This window comes from Lagopus leucura, unplaced genomic scaffold (assembly GCF_019238085.1).
Source record: "Lagopus leucura isolate 7727_CA_CO unplaced genomic scaffold, USGS_WTPT01 Super-Scaffold_100012, whole genome shotgun sequence".
In the NCBI taxonomy this organism is placed as follows: Eukaryota; Metazoa; Chordata; class Aves; order Galliformes; family Phasianidae; genus Lagopus; species Lagopus leucura.
The window spans coordinates 15,228,042-15,252,318 of NW_024962267.1; the positions used below are offsets into that span (position 1 = coordinate 15,228,042).

The 24,277-nt window shown below is 37.2% G+C and overlaps 1 protein-coding gene across 6 annotated transcripts in view; it reads left to right on the top strand.

The window, feature by feature from the left end:
* The window catches only part of TFPI (tissue factor pathway inhibitor), a 211,789-nt gene that overhangs the window by 141,687 nt on the left and 45,825 nt on the right, over nt 1–24,277 (top strand). For all 6 annotated transcript variants that reach the window (XM_042874827.1, XM_042874829.1, XM_042874831.1 and 3 more), the window contains one exon: nt 7,678–7,803. The gene's annotated coding sequence lies outside the window, so the exon portion shown is untranslated. The remainder of the gene's footprint in view (nt 1–7,677; nt 7,804–24,277) is intronic.

Below are 24,277 nucleotides of genomic sequence, written 5' to 3' on the forward strand. Positions count from 1 at the left end.
TTGAAATTCATTATCAGTATGGATCATAATCTTCAGCTCAAATATGGAGCGCTATGCATTCTTTCAATGATTTGTATGAAATCAACATTGATGTGCATCAAATGCAGCATTTTGGCGGTCTTGTGGGATTTCTCTGACAGATAAAAGCATTCAAATTTGATACATTTCCATAGACCTGTGAGAAATTCTGTAAATTTAATTTCAGGCATTTCTGAAGAACAGGAGAGAGATGAAAATGTAAAGGTACTGTAGGAAAACTAACGGGGAAGGAAATTTCAAAATTTTAGATTATGGATTGCATACAGATGATTTATCCATACGTAAACTTCACTGCAGTGTTCTAAAGAGTTAATCTAACCTGAGACTCACTTCATTGGTTACTATCTGTTGAGACTTTTTGAAATGCACAACATTTTTGAAATCAAATCTTATACCGAAGGTCAGACAATAGTACATTTATTTCCTTTAGCAGCCCCTTTGCAACTCCACACAACAGGGCTCCACTTTTTTTTTCGTAATGAACGCTAACACTGATACATTAAAAAAGGGTGGAGTGTAATTTTCTTGCTGATACAATTTCTAAATGTGTTCTGACTGAAACCAGAAAACCAGTTGAAGAAATGAGATGACCAGAAACGGAGTTGTAAGCAAGAGGCCTGCCACTGTTAGAGGCGTTTTGCCTAGCTGAGGTCTTAACAAACATCAAAACCGTAGAGAAATCCTGATCTCTCAGATGAAATTTGAGTACTTTGTTATTCAAATGAATACTGTATAATTCCTCACTTCTCTTTGTATTTTTTCCTCTTGAAAGATAATGGAATATGGAATGTAAGCTTAACAGTTTCTAGTTAGTTTCGCTTTCAGAGGTTCTTTTAGTAACACAGGTTGTAAAGCGCAAAATCTAAATGCTACCCTGGATACTTATATTTCTTGTTTACATCTAACTTCTCTTGGTAATTAACTGCTTTGTAAAAATGTCTCTGTGTGCTTCTGAAGTTATAATGTTGTATTATGGCAAAAATTTAAGTAAGTGACAGAACCCTAACAATGTTCCTTAGAAGTATTTAAGTAGGGCATAATCACAGAAGTTGGATCCTGTAGTGGTGGTAGAAGGGGAGATAGAGAGGAGGGCAGTACTGTACTTCAGTTTGAGACCAGTGAAACAGAGAGCTTCTGGGTGTCCATTAAACAAGAGGGAGTTTTAGAGAAATTCATAGCATCCTCCTGTATGACAAATGACATTTGTTTGCAAAGGTTTCTTTGGGTAACCTTCATGGATATTTATGGTTTATTTATTGCTGATAGAACTGCTCTTGTTGAGTCCCAAGAATAAAATAAGAAACAATAGCATGGAAATTTTTCTCATGGCCATGTTAGTATTGCTTTTTGTTGTAGTTGTTGTTTTGTTTCATTTGATTGCTTTAACTCTGAAATATCTGGAATCCTATGCAAAATATTTATAATTTCAGTTAATAAGTCTTGTGAGGTCATCCTTAGTACAATAGTAATTTATGTACTGGATTGTCTGTCATCTTGATAGAGAAAGGGAGGGGGGAAGTGATTTTTCTTGGGCTGTTATTTTAAATGAAACGATAGCAGTCTTCCATTGGATAAAGTGGATCTTTCAATTGACTCTTCCTGAGCATTAGATGATGCTAAAGAAGATTGTTGTATTGTAGTATGTCATGGAAAATGAGATAACCACACTGATGTTGTCATACATCATAAATACAGGTTTTCTCTAGGTTCTGTTTAAAGTACAAAAGGTATCTCTTCTGTAAATCACAGAGTCGCAGAGGTTGGAAAAGACGTCAAGAGATCATCAGTCCAACCCCGACTTGCAGTACTATTAAAGCCAGAATGTTTGCCTTCTAAATGCTAACATAAATCCTCTGACAAAAGGCATAATTTCAGCAACAGTGATACCTCCTGTAAATTCAGGGATAAAATAGATGAAACATATACTGCAGTAGAGGCAGAATCTGATTTTATACAAGATAAGCTGTTTTGTGCAAAATTGAGCTACCCATTTGACCTAGTTAGAAATGATTTGCTTCATTTGGAATACCTATCAGTAACTGATTATCACTTTCAATAATGTTTTTTTTTCACATAAGCACCTTTTCCAATGTATGAATTCAAAGCTACATTGATTTAATACTCACTGTAGTACATTTTTCTATAATGCCAGAATGTTAGATGCTTTATGTTATACCAGTATTATAGTATGTGAAAAATTATTCAGAAGGTATGTACTATCTAAACTAAACTATAATGTGGTTGTTAATTAAAAAACAATAAAATATACTTTTTTGGTTAGTATACTGCCACACAAACCAAGTTATGTAATTGTTTCTAAAGCTGTGTCATCATCATTTGCTCTTAGTTCCAGTTTCTTTCGAAAATCTCGCTTGGAACAAAGAAATATCTTAAAAATTTTTATTAATAGGCAACAGAGCTAAGAGATGACTAAATTGCTATAGGCTATACTGGATCATCAGTAGGTCACTTTTGTTATAAAAAAATAAGTATATATGTGGACTTGATTTTAAGTTGCACTTGCCTCAATTTATTTGATATCTCAGGAAACAAGATGTAACTGAATACATAAAAGTTGATGTTATTATTTTTGATGAGGCATACAGAAGGTAGGCTAAGATGGTTTCCTTAGTACGTATATATCCTTTATGTTTAAATGGGGTGTGTAATACCATGTAGTATATAGTAGCTCTTGACCTTCTTCAGGTAAAAGATTGTACAACTGTGCGAGAGATTACAATAAGGATGAGTCATCTGATGGGACTAACCTTTGGAAAGTGACCTCATTGAATCTGAGCATTAACTAATCAATTTAAAAAAAAAAAAAATATTTTTGATGAAAAATATATTAATGAAATAACTGTTTATCTCAAGAGCTTGTGCTATGGAAAATGAAATTCTGGAGAGATGACTTAGTGGATCATTCTGTAACTTTTAATTTCATCTTACGTATAGATATTTTAAATAGAATGTAGACTAACAGTGACTGAATAGCTATCAGTACCTCCTGTCAAATGAATTGTGCAAGAATGAAGAGTACTGTGAAAATAGTGTTGTTCTTCTCCATCTTTTTCGGAGACAGAGGATTTGGTCCTTAAAATTGCTAATGTATCAGTTTTATAATGTCATTTTCATTGCTATTTCAAAGTATAATATGAAAATAGAGTTTTGTCTCTTCTGTCTTGCAGGCCGTTTATCAGATAATTAGATGACATTGTTCCTATAGCATGTACCAAATAATTTAGTAATAATATTAACTCATGCTTCCCACAGTGAACTATGCAGATGGTACATGCAGTCTCTTTATCAGTGTAAATTCTCAGAGTAAAAGCAGTGATAGCCAGGCATGCTGAGAAGAGAGATTGAAAGATACCATTTGTATTATTCTTCATATGAAATCAATCAAAACTAGTGGGGAAAAAAAAAAGGCAAAGACAACTTAGCGTCACTGTTGTGAACTGAGAAATGCTTACAAAGAGTGGCATTGAATATATTTATTTCCCTTAATACTCCAATCTAATCATGATGGTGAGCTCTGCACTTAGAAAAAAAGATACATTAAAAATGTCTTTTATCCTGGGGCTTTTCAAGATGGCATTTTTGGAACTTTATTAGCAAACAGGCAGCTCTTGAATTTCAGAGTGAGTCTGAGTTGCACAGCAGTCATCTTTTACTTCTGTTTCCCCAGAAGTTTTCTACTAAGTTATTAACGTGCAGGCACGTTTTGTTACCACGAAACTGCATGGATTTTCAGCTTGGAAGTAATGTATGATGTTTCTTAAGTTTACTGCTTTTTTTTAACAGTTTATCACTGTGATATGTCATGTTTCTAATGGAAACAGAAAACCTGTTATGTTCTAGCTAAACTGCTGGAGGCTAGCATACACAGCTTTGCAGTTCCAAGGTCATTTTGGGATTCATTCTATAGCTCTCCAGATACCCACCAGTTCCTAACAAGCAGTAGTGAACATATTAAAAATATAAGTTCAATTCAGGGAAAACAAAGCATTGGTAATTCCCTAGTTTCTGCAGAGGTGATTACTAGTCCTCTTTGTATTGTGTAAGAACAAAGGAAATTTTCATTCAAACAGAGCAGGAGGTTTACATTAGCTGTAAAAATAGATTAGTGATGTCATTTTCAGTAAATAGTAGGCCAGTAGGAAAATACCTTACACCATGGCTAACTAAGTTACTGTGGTAGCTGTCCTTTACACTACTGAAGTAGGCATGTGTCTACTTCACATGGACAAGAAAAATGTGGGCTTTTAGGGGTTTTACTGGTATGATATATTATTTAATACTTCAAATAATAAGAATTGATAGGTTTTGTCATGCTCTTCAGCATCTGATTTATGGAGACTACATGGCTCCATAAGAGAGCTTTAGCTTTATGTGAAACACAGGCTTCATGAAGGATGCTGTAATACACTTCTGTCATACCTGTGTCATATGATAAGTGCTAGCTCTGAATTTAATCCTTATGAGGAATATGGAGTCCATGAGCAGAGGACTACTGTTATTGCTAGAGTGAAAAGTAAGTAGAAAGTATGACAAAAAAAACTGGGAGTCCTTTTTACTGCTGCGTTAGTTGCACTAATGCTTGAATTTTATCTTTTCTGAGTAGTACAACTGTTGCCTTTAATGTATTTGTCTTTTGCAGTACTTTCCATTTCCTCACCCTTTGGGATAGCTGTAGAGTCCCCAGGACAGTACATTGTCTTCTGGCTAGATACAAAGCTGAGAGCAGAGGTCTGGGATTGGGAACACTTAATAGCAGGGGGGCATAACAGTGTTAGAGCTAACGACTGGATGGAAGAGGATCTTTATTTCCCACTGGCTAAAGCAGCCAGAACCTAGGGACATTGCTCTGTCGGTCTTACAGCTGTCCACACTGCTCCATCCTTGGAAGCTCCCCCCTCTTTCCTTTCTGGTATCTACCACCCAACACACCTCACCTATGCTAAACACCAGCCAACAGCCCTGGCACACAGGTTGCCTTGCTTTATTTACGCTGCACAGCTTCTCATTAAGGCTACATCTCCTTTCCTGTTTCCAATAATGAGGCGTGGCCCTTGATTCAGCTCTAATTTATGTATTTTACTTAGCACAGCTATGGTCAGAACAGCCAGTAGTAGTTTAGGAAGCTGCTTCAGCATTTGTTGCTGGAGTCTTCATCCTGCCTCCTGCTTCTCATACTTGCTTGTTGAGGGCAATCTCCCCCTCATGCTACTGTATATCTTCTTTCCCCTTTCCACTAAATATTTTTTCTGTTTTTTGCACCTACTCTTATCTTTCTGCTTTCAAAGGCTACTTTTCCCATGTTACTTGTTCACCCAGACAATTTCTTAGACTTCCCACGTAATTCTTAATAATTTTTACAAGTAAATGAATTTGTTTACTCCATATCAATTATGTATTAGCTGTCACCTAAATGCTCCTACCATCCTCAGATAACTCACTATTTCCTGCCTAGATGCAGAAGAAGCACCTCCTGCTCAGAACATTCTGCTGTCTGCACAGCAGCGCCTCAGGGATTCCTGCCCAAATGCTCCTGCTGTCCCTGCTGAGGGAAGTCAGGGCTCCCTGCCCAAACCTTCTTGCTCTCCCCTCTCCCTGCTGACGTACCTCAGGGCTTCACTTGAGTGCTTCTGCTGTTCCTGCTGAGGTAAACCAAGGCTTCCCAGCCAAGTCTTTCTCCTGTCCTATCTGAGTTACCTCACGGCTTCCGACTCAAAATCCTCAGGGCTGTTTGCTCAGGTACTTGCTGAGTCTGCCTGAGTCTATATGTTGCCCTCATACGTAGTACAAGAATCTTATGTAGGCTCCTTGTTTCTTGTAGCTTTCTACAGCTTTTTCAGCAAAATGAACATTATGCTTTTCCTTTGATTTTTCACTTGCAGATACAAAGGTATTCACTAGATTATTTAAATGTGAGAGGTTGTTTGTTTTTTTTTTCAGACACTATACTTGACACAGCTGCAATCATGATAATTTTGTCCTTGTTGTAACTTAAGTTAGGACTGCTGGGTTTCATTGAGCCAGCCGGGAGTTTGCAGTTAAATGTTTTTTCAACTTCCAGTACTCTGACCCTACTTTTCATAGAATCATAGAATTGTTTGAGCGGGAAGGGACCCTTAAAGGCCATCTACTCCAACTCACCTGCAACTCCATCAGCTGCTCAGAGCCCCATCCAGCCTGACCTTCAATGTCTCCAGGGATGGGGCATCCACCACCTCTCTGGGCGACTTGCTCCATGTTTATTTTGAAAAACTTTTGCCTTATATCCAGTCTAGATCTCTCTTTTTGTCTGAAACCATTTCCCCTTGCTCTATCACCACAGATAGTGATAAATTGTCTGTTCCCTACATGTATGATCTCCACTCACCTGCTTTCTGGCATATCCAGCCATCCTGAAGATATAAGCATTATGAAGAAGCACAGGATCACAGAATTGTAGAGAAAGAACTTCTGGGGATCATCCAGTCCAGCCCCTAAGAAAAACAGAAGCCTTTTAGCAGTACTAATAATTTTGAGAGCGAGTCTTAACTTTTCTGTTCAGTAAGGTGACCTTTGTAGTCCAGAAACGTTGCGTCAGTGGTTCCTGTGCAACTTGTGTTACATACATTAGATAACACCAACAAAGTTAATGATACATTCCACATTCATGTTCGTAATCTCTAATGCCTCACTGGATCCTACGAGTAATATAGAAGCTAGTTATGCTCACTTGTATGGTTTAAGTAAAATGAGAAGCTTGTGACACAAACTTAAACTATATGCAGTCCTGCTTAAGTGACATTATCCTGGACTTTAAGTTTTTAACAGAAACAATTATGATCTTAATTTTTTTTACACAGTGTTGAATACTGTGACTTTTCCAAGCATGCTTTGTGCTGGGAAGTTTGTGTATCTGAAAATATTAAGCAATTAAAACAAATTTAGGAAATGAACAGCTAGGATTATAGCTGGGTGAATGGACTGATAAGTGGATATGTCCGCACTGCATGACACAACCCAATGGTTTAGTCTTACTCCTGTTTTCCTTAATAAACTCTGTGCCTCCCATGGAATTAACTCTATCCTATTAGCAGTGATGTCAACTACTGCGGTGATGGCAGGTTGTAACATAACATGGTTCTGAGAGCACAGCTACCATGTTGGGAAGGATGCCTACTTCCCAGCCATGTGTGTGTCGCAATGATTCCTGCTTTCTAGCTGCTGAGGAGTTCAGCACCAACAGAGAGCTATTAAATAGGTTCACATGCTCACCTGAATCCTCCACATTTGGTTTGGACTTGATCACTTTTCTATTGTGAGAATAAATGTTCAGTTATTCGAAGTGGAAAATATTTTCACTTGCCACCATGGAACCTGAAACCCATCCATGTCATCTTGTTTGTAAATGGGACAAGGGGAAGGTATGTGGGGTGATAGGGTGACAGCGAGGAATGGACAACACACTTGTCTGCACTTTGTCATCTCAACGGGTTTGGAGCTCAGCCTGGGGGAGGAGCAGCCTTGTATCCGCACGCGCTTAGCTGCGCTGCCTGACTTTTACAAAGGAGGTAGAAAAATCAGTAGTATGGCTGCGTGCCTGAAGTTGTCTAAACATTTTTTTTTTTTTTTTTTCCTCTATAGGTCATCTCCACAGGAGCAGCCCTGCCCAGCGCTCAGCACGTGGTGGAGAAGCTCTGTTGTGATACAGGGAATGGAGCAGCTGGCGGGCAGAAGGAAGCTGAGGAAGAGCCTGTGCGTGGCCTTCAGGTGAGAAATGAGAGCTGTCTGAAATGCTGGGAATACTGGGGATAACCTAGAAGTGGTTACAGAAACGATTGTGTTGTGTCTCGTGCAAGTGACTCGAGTTCTTGGGTCTGAGGGAAGAGTGTGCAAATAGGAGCCCCAGCACCACAGAGCGCTGTTTGGATATCATACCTGGAAAATAAGTGCAGTGGGAGAGACAAAGGATGCTGAAGGTCACACAGCTCTGCTCTGAGGCTTTCTAGATGTCAGCCCAGCATGTTGTGAATAAACTACAGTGGCAGCAGCTGTTTGCCGTATATGTAAACTGTCAAATTCTCAAGGAATAAATGCCTTTACTTTCACTGGGTCTGCTTTGAACATGTAAACACCTTTTAGAATTTAATGAGTTAGGGGAAAAAAAAATAAAAACATCGACTAATTAAAATAAACAGGGTGAATATGGAAACAGTTTTAAATGTTCTGGAAAGAGTTCTTGTTGAATATAAATAAACTTTGTGTTGGTAAATGCAACGCTATAGCATTCTGACCTGGGTCTGGGCTAGTTGTAGGCGCAGAATGGATGAAACCTTTAAGTGTGTCCTTAGATGCCACTTAAAAAGCAATTTTATAAGGGAAGGTATTTCCTTATCTAGTTCTGAAAAAAAAAGAAAAAAATGTTAGCACTAAACTTGTTGAAGAAAACTGTGCATAGATATGGGTAAACGTTGTAATGGAGCAACAGCAGCAGGAGAGGACTTACTTAATTGCAAGACTGGTAGTGAAACCGTCCATTTTTGTTAAGTGTTACAAGGCTCAAGAGTCTGTTTTGTAGATACTGAGATAGGATAGAAGTCCTTTCTCTTCCAGACTAGCCTGTGAATGTCAGAGCTTTTAAACTTTGTCTTGTATTTTGTACTTACTTAGGGTGAAAAGGCAGACTGATGGAAACGCAGATACAAGGTTCTGCTAAATTATATGATGGAATTTGATAATGATATTTTACAGATTTTGCAGAATCGTAGAAAATCCTTAGAGTTTTAAGAGACCTCTGAAGGCTATCTAGTCCAACTACCCTGCAACAAGCAGGGGCACACCACAGCTGTATTTCCAGCAGATTCTTCTAGGCAGAGTTGTTAAAGTGCGAGCATTGCCTAGTGCTGTTACCTTTGTTTTTACCTGCCTCTCCAAGAAGAGAACAGCAGAAACAGTATACATATCTCTACTTTGAGTGCTTAAAAAAAAAAAAAAAACTTAAATAGTTAAATCATAAGAAGAAATCTGTATCAATTGCTTCTGATCATTCCTGGGTCTCTTTTGCCTGATCTTTTGCTTCTGTCACACTTGATGGAGTTTTCTTCAGCTGCAATGCTGAAGCTTTGCAACTTCAGGTATTGTGGCTTGTTTTTTTCTAAAACGGTTTATGAAGACACTCCTAACTTCAGTCTGAAAGTAGCATATTAGGTAGTGTAAACTCTTCCTACCTTGAAACTGCATGAATATATCCAGTGTTTGCATTTGGTAAAATAATTCTGTATTGAACAGTACCATTTTTGTTCTATAACCGGTTACTAGAATAGTTAAATTTATCAAAGAATTCATTTTCAAGTCCTGTGTTCTGAACACTAGACATGATTTTTCTTAAAGCTGCTTTGGTGTTCCCCAACCTAAGTGGTGAGCTTTCAATCCCAAAATCTTTGGCCTTTGTGTGTATCCCTTGATACATGGTGAATGGTAAGATAGACATGAGCCAGCAGTGTGCCCTCTCAGCCCAGAAAGCCAGCTATATTCTCAGCTGCATCAAATAAGCATGGCCAGCAAGTCAAGAAAAGTGATCCTGCCCCTCTACTCTATAATGATGAGACCTCATCTGGAGTACTGCATTTAGATGGTGGAGTTCTCAGTGCAGGAGAGACATAAGCCTGTTGGAGCATGTCCAGATGACTGCTACAGAGATGATCCAACTGATGGTACTCCTCTCCTATGAGGACAGGCTGAGAGAATTGGGACTGTTCAGCTTGGAGAAAAGAAGGCTGTGAGGAGACCTGGTAGAAGCCTTTCACTATCTAAAAGGGACAGACTCTTCAGCAGAGTCTGTGGTGATAGGACAAGGGGAAATGGTTTCAAACAAAGGAGGTGAGATTGAGCTTGGAAATAAGAAGTTTTTTATAGTAAGTGTAGTGAAGCAGTGGAAGAGGTTGCCCAGAGAGGTCCGGCTGTGTTCTTAGAGATACTCAAGGTAAGGCTGGATGGGTCTCTTTGCAACCTGATCTACCTGTAGATGTCCCTGTATGCTGTAGCAGAGTTGGTCTAGATAACGTTTGAAATTCCCTTCAAACTCAAATGATTCTATTGTTCTATGCCATTTATAACATCATAAGCTAATCTGAACTTTGTAAAAATGCTGTGTCATTATATGACCATACTTTGTTTATAAATATGCCGTGGTTCTGTCATGTTTTGAGTAATATTTGCCATTGTGTGATACCATTACTAGATCCAGCAGCTGATGACTATATATAGCGAATATTTAAATAGGGTATTGGAATAAGGCAGTGTGACTTATGAGTTGTACTACTGGTCGCTGGCACGTAGGACTTCCTCCTGATAGAGATAAGCAGAAGATAGATGAGACTTGAAGGGTATTTTCAAAAGAAGTAAGGTAGAAAAAAAACCACTGGCACAGTTACTGTGCTTGAGAGAAAAGGAGGGTAAGGACAACAATTACTGTACTTTCATCTCTATCTATGTGGTTTTAAATAGTTAGCATGAGTTATATATATATATATTTATATATATATATATATATATATAAAATATATTTCAGACCCCATTTCTATTGTTCTACAATATAGTAATTGTTTCACTCATTGCCCTTTTTCAACTGCTTTACGTAACACTGCCATCTAGGCCACCTGCTTTGACCTTCCATCTGTGCCCGAGTTTCTGCCAGGCTTACTACTGCTGATCTGCCACTTGTACTTCAAATTAAATAGACTGTGACAGGCCAAGCTGAAACATTTCCATGGCTTTTTTTTTTTTTTCCTCCACAGCAAAATAGGAATTGGGAGGACCCAGATATATATATTTTATTTCTGAACAACAATGAAAAATTCTTTATTAGCATGTATCTTAGGGCAAAAAACAAACAAATATGTATAGAGGAAAGTAATGGTTAAAAGAAATGGACTTGTATGATAAATAAGTTTTAAGAGAGATCTGTAGTCTAGAGGAGCAAAAATTAACAATGAATAGTCTTTGAATCCAATCATCTACCAAGGCATCGTATTTTAATATGATTAACATCACTGAATTCAGGACCTTCCAGATAGGCATCCCAGGTATTTTTGTTTCTAAAATTGTGTGTGTGGTTTGAGGCTATGTTTCCTTCACATTTTAAGCGAATCTGACTCGCTTTGTCCTGCGCTTCCTTTTGCTAAATGCTCCTGTGCTGTACGCATGTGTGGGGTGGCTGTCTATTTATCCCCACTGCTTTGTATTGTCTGAGGGAGCTGAAAAGGCAGTCAGTAAATTTACAAAGCACATCAGTTCTAATTCAAGATGAGGAATAAGAAAAACTCAGCTGGGGATTCAAGAAATGCAACAAGCAAATGCAACAGTGCGGTGTAGGGACCCTGTATGCACCCTGTATGGTTTTCTTCAGAGAAATTACAGATATATATGTGCTGTAGTTATACCTAATTGATTACATAAATATTTGTGTAAACATCTGGTAAGTTTCCCTAAGGTATAGTTCGAAAGCAGTCATTTGATGTGTTTCAGCTAGTAGTTCTATCAACAAATTATAGGCAGAGCTCAGTGGATCAGTTATTCATCATTGACAAGATTAGCAAACTAAAGGGTCAGTTAGGCATTTAATGTTTTCAGTTTTGGACTCCGTGAAGTGTTAACCTTGGCTTTTGCTCTGCTGTGGGAGGATGTTTCCACTTGTTTTAAACTGCAATTAGATGTAAAACAAGATTTTTTAATTTTTTTCGGTGCCTTTCAAAACTTCTTACAGTGGTTGCTGAGGATTTGCAAGGTTGGAAAGTGTATATTTAACTGAAGTTAAATGTAGAGCTAAGGTACACTGTGAAATAAGATAACTGAAGGAGAAGTTGCTCTTCTGTGTTGGAGCTGATGTAGCAGCTCATTCTCACTTAAATACGGAGAGTCCATTCTGTCCTTCTCCTTTCTTCCCTCATGCAGTCAGCTGGATAAGTGTTCACCTCCCTTTTCCTTGAACAAACTTGTGAATCCCTTTGCTGAGCATTGGAGTGTGAAGGCCAAAGAGGCAGCTGAGTTGATGCAAAAGAAAGGGTGTGATGGCTGGGAAGTGATGAAGTGATGAGGGGGGGAGGCAGGGAGAGAGCAGGTCCATCTTTTGGAAATAAAGTGGATGGTAAGATATATTTTAGCTGTAAATTGCAATATCCCCTGAAAAAAAAAAAAATGCGTGAAGGCATCAGAAAGATGAAAGGATAGATTGTTTTACAAAAGAAGATAAACCATGATCTAAGTGCAGTAACGAGGCAGGCGTTCAAGGGCAGTGCCTCGACCAAAAAGTGAACAGACATACAGTATGAGTGAGGCAAGCATGGCAGGTCTGGGGATGGCAACCACAGTCAGGTGAGAGTCCAGATCATTGCACACATCTGTGTAATGAGACAGGTCTGAGATGAGGCTGGGAAATCGAATGAGCTAGATAGGTTTGATTAGTTATAGAGGGGTAACCAGGGTTAGACACAGACACAGGGATCACTAGGCAAATTCCATAATGGTGTGGTGGAGTTTAGGTCAAGAAAAATCAGTGTATGGACCAGGGTCTGGAGCAGTGACTGGAAACAGGCGTAGTCACTACACTGCTGCAGTGTTGGTTTCCCAATAGTAGCATGTGATTGGGTCTGAGAAGTTTTGAAGCCCTGTGTCTACAGAACTGTGATCTTGACTTTGTTTTTAGATAATACAAAGTAGGCAGGACTTAAACTCTAGATTCTGACCAATACGTAGCATACAGTAGGAATGATAATTTACCTCAATACTTTCTGGTGCAAAATAGCTTTAAGGTACATTGAAAAAGAAGGTAGTAAATGAAATATTGTATTTGAGCTGTCTTGCAGTGAGAATTTGACAAATGAGAACACTAGTTCTTCTATAATTGGAAAAAAACTGGGAGATTAGATACATTTCCACTTCTGTGCCTGTGGCTCAAATCTGGTTGTAGTTACTTTCTTGTTTCTCCTCAGCTGCTCAGATGAATGGCTATATATAGTCCAGGTGTTTTCTTTTCCCACCCCAAAATATATAGAGAAGTGCAAAAAAAAGGGGCGCCCTGTTGAAGTAGGGTACAAAGAATGGACTCAACAATAATTGGTGATTGTTTTATATCAAGTGTGAAATTTGAAGTAGGAGTCAGAAAAAGGATAATTTATAAGCAGCTAATTAAGACAGTAATGAAGTTTACTCTAAATCTCTCAAGATGCAGTTTTGAACCCTTGGAAGGTATATAGCTATTACAGATTATCAAGTGTTCTGAGGTTTGGTGTTTTTTCCCTGCTTCTGTAGTTCATTTAACCAAATAGCTGCTGTTGTGTTGTGTTTTTCTTACTGCTTGTTAGTTTTGAGATACTGTATTAAAGCAGGTCCAGTTTTTGCATTTGGCCTCTTAGGGCATTTGGAACAGGTAGCTGTCAGCTCAGAGCTGATTTATTTGTTAAAGTGATAAAAGGCGTTATTGAACCTTGTTTTCAACCTATGTAAATTAACATTGATTTTCATTAGTTTCCGTTCATAACAGAAGAGTCAAACTGATCTTTATTAGTCTCATTTTTATACAGCTGGCTTTTACAGATGGCCAAACTTGCCTTTCTATTTATACTGGTTTTTAAAAAAATAATACTTAAGTAGATTAGCAAGGGAGAAATGGTGGCATATTGAGAAATATTATGACCGTAATTCAAGTTGATGCAAGTAAAGCTGTACAAACTAAAGTAAATATTTCCAAACACTTAAGGAGAGTTCACCACACATTTTCAAACTGGCTACATTCTATTACTATCAAAAAAATACAAATACAGAAATCTATACCTGTAGTATGACTGTACCAAATTCCCAAATATAATTTTATGCTGCTTCTTTTAGAAAAAATGTAATGCTGTTGATAAAAGTTACTTATTTTCTTCCTTTAACTGTATTATTAAGTTTCATAATGTCATATGGCTGAATACAGCTTGGAAATTAGTTGTAAAGTGTTAGTATTACAGGAAATAGCTCAAACTATGACATTTACAATGAAGTATACTCATAATTGGGATCATTTCATAATGTTTTCTATAAATAATTGCTAGTATGGAATTACTATATGTTGATTCTGAATCAGAAACTAAGGACTCATCTGTTGTTGATTATTATGTTACCACATGTTAATAATGCCTGGCAAAGATTTTGTTCCTTGCATTGTATTTATGGAGAAGTAAGTTAGTGCTGTTTTATTTCAGTGAACTGGACTGATGGCCCAGACAGCTATTAGTAATAGCTACATTGTCATAGTTTATACTCAGAGGTAAAATTTATGTTGGTCAGGAGGAAATGTACAACCTGAAAGGGATGTCCTTGGAGAAATATACGTGTGTTCATTTTGCTTTGTACTTGTAGTGGACTGTTCAGTAGATGAGGAACAGGTTGTGAGATCATACCCAGAGAATGCTGGGCAGTGCCTCAATGTCTGGATGGAGATCTGGAGGGGCAAGTGATGTCCCTCAGGGTCGGTGCTGGCACCAGTGCTCTTTAACATCTTCATTGATGTTAAAGAGAGATTGAGTGCATTCTGAGCGAGTTTGCAGATCACACCAAGCTGTGTGATGCAGTCAGCACACCCAAGGGATAGAATTACATTCTATCCTAGGCCTCCGTAGGCTCAAGCACTGGGCTCAGATGAATTTCCTGAGGTTTGATAAATCCAAGAGCAGCCCTGCCTAGAAAGACGTGGGGATACTGGTGGATGGCAAGATGGCCTTTGGCCAGCACTGTGCCTTCGCAGTCCAGAAAGCCAATTGTGTCCTGAGCTGCTTTGAAAGAAATGTGGCCAGCAGGTTGAAGGAAGTGATCCTTCCTTCTACTCTGTGCCAGTGAGATGTCACCCAGAGAACTGCATTCAGGTGTGGAGTCCTCAGTACTCTGTCCTCAGGAGAGATGTAACTTGTTGAAGATTGTCCAGCTGAAGGCCATTAAAATAATTCAAGGGACTATCTGAAGGGGGACTACAGGAATGAAAAGGAACAGCCTGTGGGGTCTGTTGGACATGGGGAAGCGAGTCACAGGATCATAGGATCCTCGCAGTTGAAAGGGACCTTCAAAGTTCATGTAGTTCAGCTCCCACGCAATGAACAGGAACATCTGCAACTACATTGGGCTGCTCAGAGCCTGGTGTAGCTGGGGCATGAAAGTGTCCAGGGACAGGGCATCCCCCATATCTCTGAGCAACCTGTTCCAGTGCGTCACCATTCTCACTTCAAGACTTTTTCCTTATTTATTGGAAGTTGGACTGCATGAGCTTTCAAGGTCACTTCAAACTCAAAAGGTTCTATGGTTCTATGATTGTGTCGTATTTATGACAGCTAGATTTTCAGTTTATATTTTTGTTATTGAGCTCTTGAAACAATTCAAAAATAACCTGTTATTTTGCACTACGAGTCTTGGAAATGGAGCTGTAAAGCATGGCATTGCAACAAGTACCTGAGGAAAGCACCAAGAACAAACTTGAATTTGATTGCTGATTCAGCTATATGTCACTAAAGCAGATCTGCTTAACTGTGTTGCTTTGTTACAAAATTACGTCCTCTTTTCTTAAAGTAACCATTGTATTTCAGCACCACCTATAGGTATGTAAAGGAAATGTATTCAAATCTGCGATGACAATCAGCAAATAGATCTCATAGTTACTTAAAATACGACTTAATTGTAACTATCCTATTGCTACTGCTTCCAATGGGTATTTTCTGCTTACATTCTTAAGTGATGTAAATTCTTACTGTGCTCTGTTTTATATAAGAAATATGTTGTATGATTTGAATGAACATAGAAAGTGGCTGAAACCTTTCATGAGAGTCAGTTTACAAAAATCGCTTGCTTTTAGTCAAGCACCTTCTCTCTCCATGTAACTGAAAGACTGGGAAATGAAGATGGTATGTTCCACAGTGGAAATGTCCTCTTTTTCCGCAAGCAAATATTCTGTAGTTTTGGGAGTGTGATTTTAAACAGTAAAAACAAAAAATCTGTTTGCCCTTAAACTTGTGCGTAGGTTGTTGAGAGTGCAAAGTACCTAGTACCATTTTTATCCAGTCTCCTATGTTTGTTTTGGGATGGTCCGATGTCGATGTTTGGCAAGAGCAGTGCAATTATCACATTTTTAAATGAGTAACATATGAGAATTGAGGTTACCAAGGTCTCCTAGAGAAATATACTTATTTCTCTCTCTATACGGAGCTATATATGTATATGCATATATATGTGTGTGTGTGTGTATATATAAACACATGTATATATGAAGTGGAGAACTATGCCTTGTGGTTTAAGGATAAAATGCAACAAAAGTGAGTTGCAATTTTGAGCTTTCTGGCTTGGATTTTTGAATGGGAAATTGTTATTGACTATTTCTGGAAAAGACAGTATAAACACTTTGTCATCCCTTTACCATCCCTTTCTGTAATCTCGTCTGTTTGACAACACACAAAGAATCAAACAATTGAGAATTTTTTTCTGGATTTATATTTTTAGTTTAAAAAAAAAAAAAAAAGTCACCTTGGTTTTGGTACAAAAAATGAAATACTTAAAAACAATCCTAAAAAAACCTACTCTCAGCAAGTATATTACACTTACCAAAGTGCTTCGAAATGAAGCTCAGTATCTTATCCTTAAAAATTTAATGCATGCTTATATTTTATGCTGCGCTTAAACTGAAATAGTAATTATTAAAAAAAAAAAAAAACCCACATGTTTGAACTGGACCACTACTATTGGAAATTTCAGTATATGCAATGCAGGTGTTGAAGATGGAAGGAGAATGTTCACAGCCTGCTCAAAACTAGAAAGTTCTACAGTTTTCATGCAAGTTTTTCTTTCTGAATTATCCTAGTTGTGAGCCTACTGATGTAGTCAGTCCAAACTGAAGAGATCTGTTAGAACAAACTGAAATTGGAATCTTCCTCAAGTGTGACTTGTGTTGTCTCCTCTTTAAGACCTATAATGCATGCTTGAAAATCTCCCAGGTTGTCCATTCTGCTTTATCGAAGTGTCCCAAATGCAGCGTGGATGTGGCTGTAGGCTGTTAGATGATACTTGCTAGCAGTTCTTGTTATTTGATGCTACTTTCCAAAGATCTAAATTCTTCATTGATATTTACTTAAGATTAACTTCCCTGAGTCCAAGTTCTTAATTAGAACCTGCTTAAGATTTTAGTTTTGATCTGTATTTAGATCCTGTTAGAGAATCTACAGTAAAAGCTATTGAATTTTCCCTCTACTCATCATGTCCGCCACATGCAGGACATAGCAGGAACTGGATGAAGGGGCGGAAAAACAGTAGGATTTCTTTTTTATGTAATCATGTGCTCTCTGCAAAGTGATCACTTCAAATTGATATATGTATTCCGACTTTTCAGAGGCTGTGCTTTTGGCATTTTTAGTTAATGTTCAAGTATAGGATTGGAGGATTTGAAACAGCAGCTTGCCACAACCCTTTACACAAGACATGAGCTGCAGCTGATGAAGCTTAATACTCTGAATCTTTAGAAAGCACAGGTAGGTGGACTTGAATTGATTTTGGTTCATGCTGTGCACTTTGTACTTTGCAATACTCCTTCATGCATTAACTAGCCAAGCTTTTTTTTCTTACTGGCATGATAGGTTATTTGCATGCTGCAAAAGTATGTTTTTGATCCAATATCCGTATGAAAATTGAAATTAAATTTGTACTATCTTAATTCCAAAACACACAAGACTACAGCTGTGGTACCAATGGATTGAACCAATAATTAAAAATTACTTGCTTTGTAATCTTACAACATATTGTGCTATTTCTTGCCTAGCAGCTATCTTGATAAATCTTACTAAACATAACAGTAATAATGTTGGTAGTTTCTTTCAAGTATGTTATACCTGCAGGAAAACAAAAGAGAATTTCATTTTTTTTTTTCTCCTGTAAGAAAATACTTAGTAAGTTAAATTTGAAAATAAGCTCAATCAAAGGAAATAAGGTCTCTTCTCTATATCTTGGATTTGCTGTTTGTTTTTAAGTTTGCTACTGAGAATGATTTTTACCTTATGGAAATCATTTTATATTCAGAAAAAAACATAAAACTTTCAGAAACTGTTTATACGTTCCCCTTTTCACCCGCAAAAATTGTACGTTACAAGCTGTGTGTCTGAAATGAGCAAGTCAGCTAAACAGAGACTAGGATTCAAACCAGTAAATAATTTCATTCAAATGAAACAGGGACACTATTTCCTAAAGGAATCCAGAGACACAGTCTTAGGAAAAGACAGAGTCTGTGTGAGAGGATGGATGGGAACAAAGAAAGAAGAATTCCAGGTGATGTCTGTTGGTTGTGGGTTGTAAACCTGATGTGAGCTAGTTATAGTCTCACTTTGTGATTGTCCCATCATGGATACCATTCAGCATGCAAACAGGAAAAAAAAAATTGTTGGTTCACTAGTATATTTTAATTGGGGTATTTGGTAGGAGGATAACATTTCGTATTGTTTATTTAAGTTGGAAACAATGAAAATGACATCACAGGTTACACGGTTTTGCCAAGTACTGAGCAATGAATATGAGCCCATTTATACAGGTAAGTAAATGTAGCAATCCCCATCTCTAACTCTGAAGAAATCAACCTTCTGCAGACTTCAGCACACTTCTTTATCCAAAAAATAAGCAGAGAGATTCTGTCCTGCTTTTTTATTAAGCAGATATAAAAACCTGAGTGAAATTTGGCAGCATCAGTTTGTCTTGCTCTTTTCTTGCACTGGGTAGAGATGAAACACAGGAATAAATGAAATGAGAAAACTTAATCTGGAGTGAATTAGCAGAGTGCTCCAGTTAATGCAAGGTTTTTCAGTGAATTGACCATTTGAATACTTCTCATAAGTCACAGCAATGGTAATTTTTCAGTGTTACGTTTTCAGTACAATTTTGGATTGGTCTGTTCTGTCCCAGTGAGATCCACACTGAATGACCGTTGCACCCACACAAAAGATCATTAGTGTCAGAGTTGTTCAGGAAAAGATAGGATAAGTTCCAAAAAGCAAAAAAGATCAGTTACTGAGGAGTTTGATTATCTTGTAATTACTTTCAAGCATCAGGTTAAATTGTTCTGAATGAACAGCCGGTTATCCTCATGTATGTTGCAGATACTGCAAGCGTTACTGATTTTTAGTAATGTTGATTGCTTTTGCATATAAAGTTAGTTTTCCTCTCCATTTATGGGTTATAATACCATGTTTAATTGATTTTTTTTTTTTTGTAACATACGTTGTGTGTTTTGGAGATGCTTAGTATGGAATTGAGGTTCCAAAATCTGACACTTCTCATATTTATTTTGTTGCTGAAAGAGCATTGCTAAGAAATCTGAAGAATACCCTGAAACCCCTAAGAAATGATAGGAATAAAATAGTATCAGCCAGTCTCATCAGCAGTGATTGTCCAGGATTGCTTTGTGAAACAGAAAGCAAAATAAATAAAGTACTTGGAGGAAAGAAGGTGATGATGAGTTATTCTAACCAGATAGTACTATGAAAATAAGATGAAAAGATTCAGAATTATTTTAGTCTGTAATAATGTGAAATTGTGGTAAAATTCCTGAAAGGATAGCACAAACAATGTTAATTGCCTTGAGTAGTTCACTTACAGTTGCTCAAGTAGGATATGAGGGCAATCATTAAGATCAGGCAATCAGTAAGATTAAACAAGGGAAGATTTCTATGGAGATCAGAAAGATATGTTAATTCCATTTAGATGGAAGCAACAAAGAGCTTTACAAAAGCATACTGAGTGAGAATGATTTAGAGAAGGTCACTACAAGATTTTCATTTACTGTTTTCTGTCGGGGAAGAATAGAAACACAACCTCAGAGATTAAAAAAAGAAAGGCAAACAAATCTGATTTGAAAGCAAAACAAAGTGACTAAGCACAATATTTTATATACTTTTTTATTTTTATTGTCTCAGAAAGGAAGACTAGTCTACTGCCTACAATGCATAGTGTGTGTCACATGAAGGTCTTGCATGCAGCTGTCATACTTTATACTGAAGTACTGTTGAAAACCACTGATTTTTGTAACCTTGGTTTACATGTGTATCAGAAAAGGGAGACCTTTAACTCAGCTGACTACAAGCTGACTAGAAGCCATAAGAGCAAGAGCTTTAGGAGTTTTCTGTATGCTGTCTTGTGTAGCATGGGAAACACGCAGCATGTAAGGGCTGTGTTACAAGCACAAGAGTGTATGCAAATTTGGGATGCTTGCCAAACTTGAGCTAAAATGTAGGAAACAGATGCTGCGAGTCCTCAGGTTGCTTAAGGGAGCCCTATTTTCTGTCACTGTTCAGCATTCACCTGAATCCAGTTTTGTTCATGACCGTGGTTGTCCATGCCAGATGTCTGCTTGAAGGAGGCAGAGCTTTCCTATTCTGCAGTATCTATGGCAACTGCTGTTCTTACCTGGTCTTAGAAGGTGTCTCTTGTATTTATCTTTTCTTATCCTAACCTTAGTCCACAGCAGACAGGATTTTTAAGATAATCGTTATTTTGTTGTTTCACAAAGTGATTATTAATTCCTTAGAGAGAAGTGTACGGGCCCCGAGCTTCAGTTTCCTTAAGAATTCTTTTTTTGGCTATTCATGCATTTCTTTTCTCACGTGTAAGGTATTCTGTATCAGTTACTTGTAACCCAAGCGAGTCTTTTTTTCAGAACATGGTTCAGGAAATATTGGCTTTGGCCATTGCCATAGTTTAGACCTGCATTTCTTCATTTGTTGTCCATCCATAACAGTAAATTCAGGTAGAGAGGCCTGCATGAATTTCCTTAGCCTCTCCACAGCTCCATGGTGACTTCTCAGCTCATCTGTCATCCAAAGCTGTAGAAATACAAAGTTAAAAATAAAAGAAAAATTAAAATAAATTGAAGATGTTTCACATAGTTTCAGTAATTATCGGCAGATAACATTAAAGCAAGACAAAGCTTTAATATTGAACTCTTGCTATACCTTCGTATACCAAGCATAACATGTACCAATGAGCAAACAATCTACTGCTGTGCTAGACAAATGGATTCCTAGACAAATGAAGTACCTATCAGTAAGGTGAAGGAACATTCTCTCCAATTTGGGATGAATGAGCATTTTCTGGAATTTAAATATGAGCTCTGAAGAAGAGTTAAAAGAATTTTCCATTCTGTGCAAGAAACAGCACTTTACAGACCCTTGCTTAATTAGTGAGCTGTTTACTATTTAATCATTACTTATTTATTTACCTATTTATTTTTGCAGAACTTGAGATTTGTTTCTTCCTGCTGTGACAGTTGAAAGTCCAGACCCCTCAGGTTCCATCTGTTGTTACATTTTCTGAGAAAGAGAATAATTGTACAAAACAGCATGCAGATTGGTTAGTAGAGCATTTGTCTGCGACCATTTTCTTTTCAGTTAAAGCCCTTATTGCTAATATACCAGTGTTTCTCACATCTGTCTTCAGTTTTTGATTTTCTGCATTACTTTTATTGGTATATTCTCAATAAAATGTTAAGCTTTAATAAGATGGTGTTTTTTGATCAAAGGCCATTTCATGATGGATTATCTCTGTTTGTAAAGCAAATCTACATTTTAATAATGTTTTCTTTACCACATTCACATCTGTTGATGACTTTGGTGCTTGTTAATCTGTATATGGGCGCAATTGAAGAGTCTTGCAGGGAGAGAAGTTAAGGTTAGGGAGAAATTAAGTTTTTTCCATGAACAACATGAATAACATTATGATACAGAGCAGTTGTACAAAGCTTTTAAATTTGACATTTCTTCTAATGTTCTTTTTTTAAGAGCTTTATTTCCTTTTTGTATTAAGCTGTTTAACTGTATGTGCATTGAGATAAAGTGTAGTGTTTGAAATCAGAATGTTTACGAAATACAGCGTTGGTATCTTCAAATACAACAGTCTTATAACTTAAGATTCATTCTGAGAAATCTATACTTTCTCTGACATTTTAGTTATTTTACTCTGTCTTTCTTGTGTTTCTATGGAATCTGCATCCAATTGAAAACTTGGAAATACATGAATATATTTTTTTCTTTTCACTTTTGGTAGTTGTTTAGTTTCTCTTCAGTATTTCACTACAATCCAGATAAAATGTATGTCAAAAAACTACAGTCTTTTTTATTGTGTGGCCTATCAGCTACATCTTGTCCATTAATAATGGGAAAATTCACTTTGTCACAGAACTAGTTAAACTATCATTCATTGGATATGATTTAGGGCTAGAGTGAATTGAATTTGAGGCCATACTGCTACTTGAGCAGTTGACTTATGAGGGCTTTTTACTTCATTATGCATATAAAAATGTGGAAGGAAGTCCTAGGTATGTGTGTGTGTTTACATATATATTTTTAAGGTATTTTTGTCTTTCTTCAGCATAGTTTTGTTAGAAGAGCTTGAAAAATGGATAGATTTCTGGGCAGTACTAGTAGTTCCACTCACAGTACTCCTGTGAGCTTGTGTTGTTAGCCGTTACTGGCTGTGGAGTGAGTAAACAAGAAAAGATGAGACACAAAAAGAATCTCATTCTAATGACAGTTCAGTTGTGGAGGATTTTGTTAATTATAGTAGGCTGGGAAGAAGTTTATTTTAGCTGAATTAATTACATAGCTACCTTTTGGGGAAGCAAGGATAGTATGTTCTTTTTAGAAGTAAGATCCATGTGCTGAGGATAATCAACCACCAAATGTATTGGTGAGAGCAGGTTGTACATTCTTTGTGATTTTACATCTGTAACTCAAGATTAGAGTCCAATTAGATTATCAAAATGGTGTATTTGTTGGCTAACATCTATTATTCAGTGAAGCAACCCTTCAGATTTTTCCTTAGAGAACTGAAGAGAAAATGAAATTTGTAATGCATAGATTGATTGCAGCATAGAGGAAATATGCTCTTGAGAATTTAAATATGGCAGGTTTTTTGAGTAAACAAAATAGAAGAATTCATAAAGCCTTTCAACAGTGGGAGGGCATTGTAGATACTTTTAGCTTCAAGCGTGGATCTGGAATGTAATCTGTGAAAGCTGTACTTCAATCGGATTTGAGTACTCAGTCTGTTTTCCCATGTAGATGGGGAAAAGTTATACTAGCTTTCATGGTGCAAAGCCAATTTTTCAGTTTTATCACCTGGGAATCAATGAGATTGAAGACTGGGCAGATTCCTCTAGATAAAGCCATCTCCTGATGATTTACAGGCTTAAGTTTTGCTCGCTTTCTTGCCCATCCACAGGGATTTTTACCATGCTTCTGTAATGTTTTATCACCTCTCTTTTGATTATTTTGTTATACCAGGATAGTGAAGGCAGACAATATAGTATTATTACCCTCTTGTGTAAATTATCTGCTGGAGAGCAAATTAAGTGACCTCATCAATAATGGCAATGTTTTAGTGAATGTAATGGCAGTGGAAATGTGAGATTATCTCACTGTTGATATGATCCATTTAAAAAAATAAAATAATAATAATAATTTCAAAAAAAAAAATTAAGAATTAAGAAGGAAAAAAAAACACCAGAGGAGAAGAAATAAAACTCCAGGGAGGATTTTTTCCAGTACCTCAACATTTTTCAAGAAAGCAGTCCTTGTTAGCGTTTTCTGTCTTTATACTGTGTGATACTTCACTGTCTACATCTTGTTGCTCTGAATAACATTTAGGCTTCTACAGCTTTTGAAAATTTGAGTAGCAAATTGGTTTGGTGTTCTGTGTCTTTCACTTCTTCTGCTGATGCTGGCAAATTGTTAATGTAGAAAAAGATGGTTTGAACCTTAAAAAAATCAATATGGTACAGCTGAAAATATAAGTTAACAGAGATTCACTGTGAAAGAGTTGTCGTTACTTGTATTGCTTTTTTCTTCATATTGGAAATCTGGAACAATAAACCTAGAGAAACGTTCTGTGCATTTTGCCCAGTACTGTGCAATACTAAGAAGAAAGATGTGCTAGTCTGCTGTAATTTTAAGCTTTCTATGCTCTCAATGTGATATGTACAGATAGGTTTTGGGGACGACTTCCTTTAAGGCTATAAGTGATAGAAGCCATGCAAAACATATTCTCAGCTCAGTTATGAGCATCTCAGTTGTAGCTTCTAGTATCAGAGGTTCCTTTTTTGACTTTTAGTTAAATCATTTGAACAACTTCTCCTTGCCTTCTGACACGTGTCATGATGCCATTGCTGAGTTAAGAGAGGTGTTTGAAGGGAGTCTTC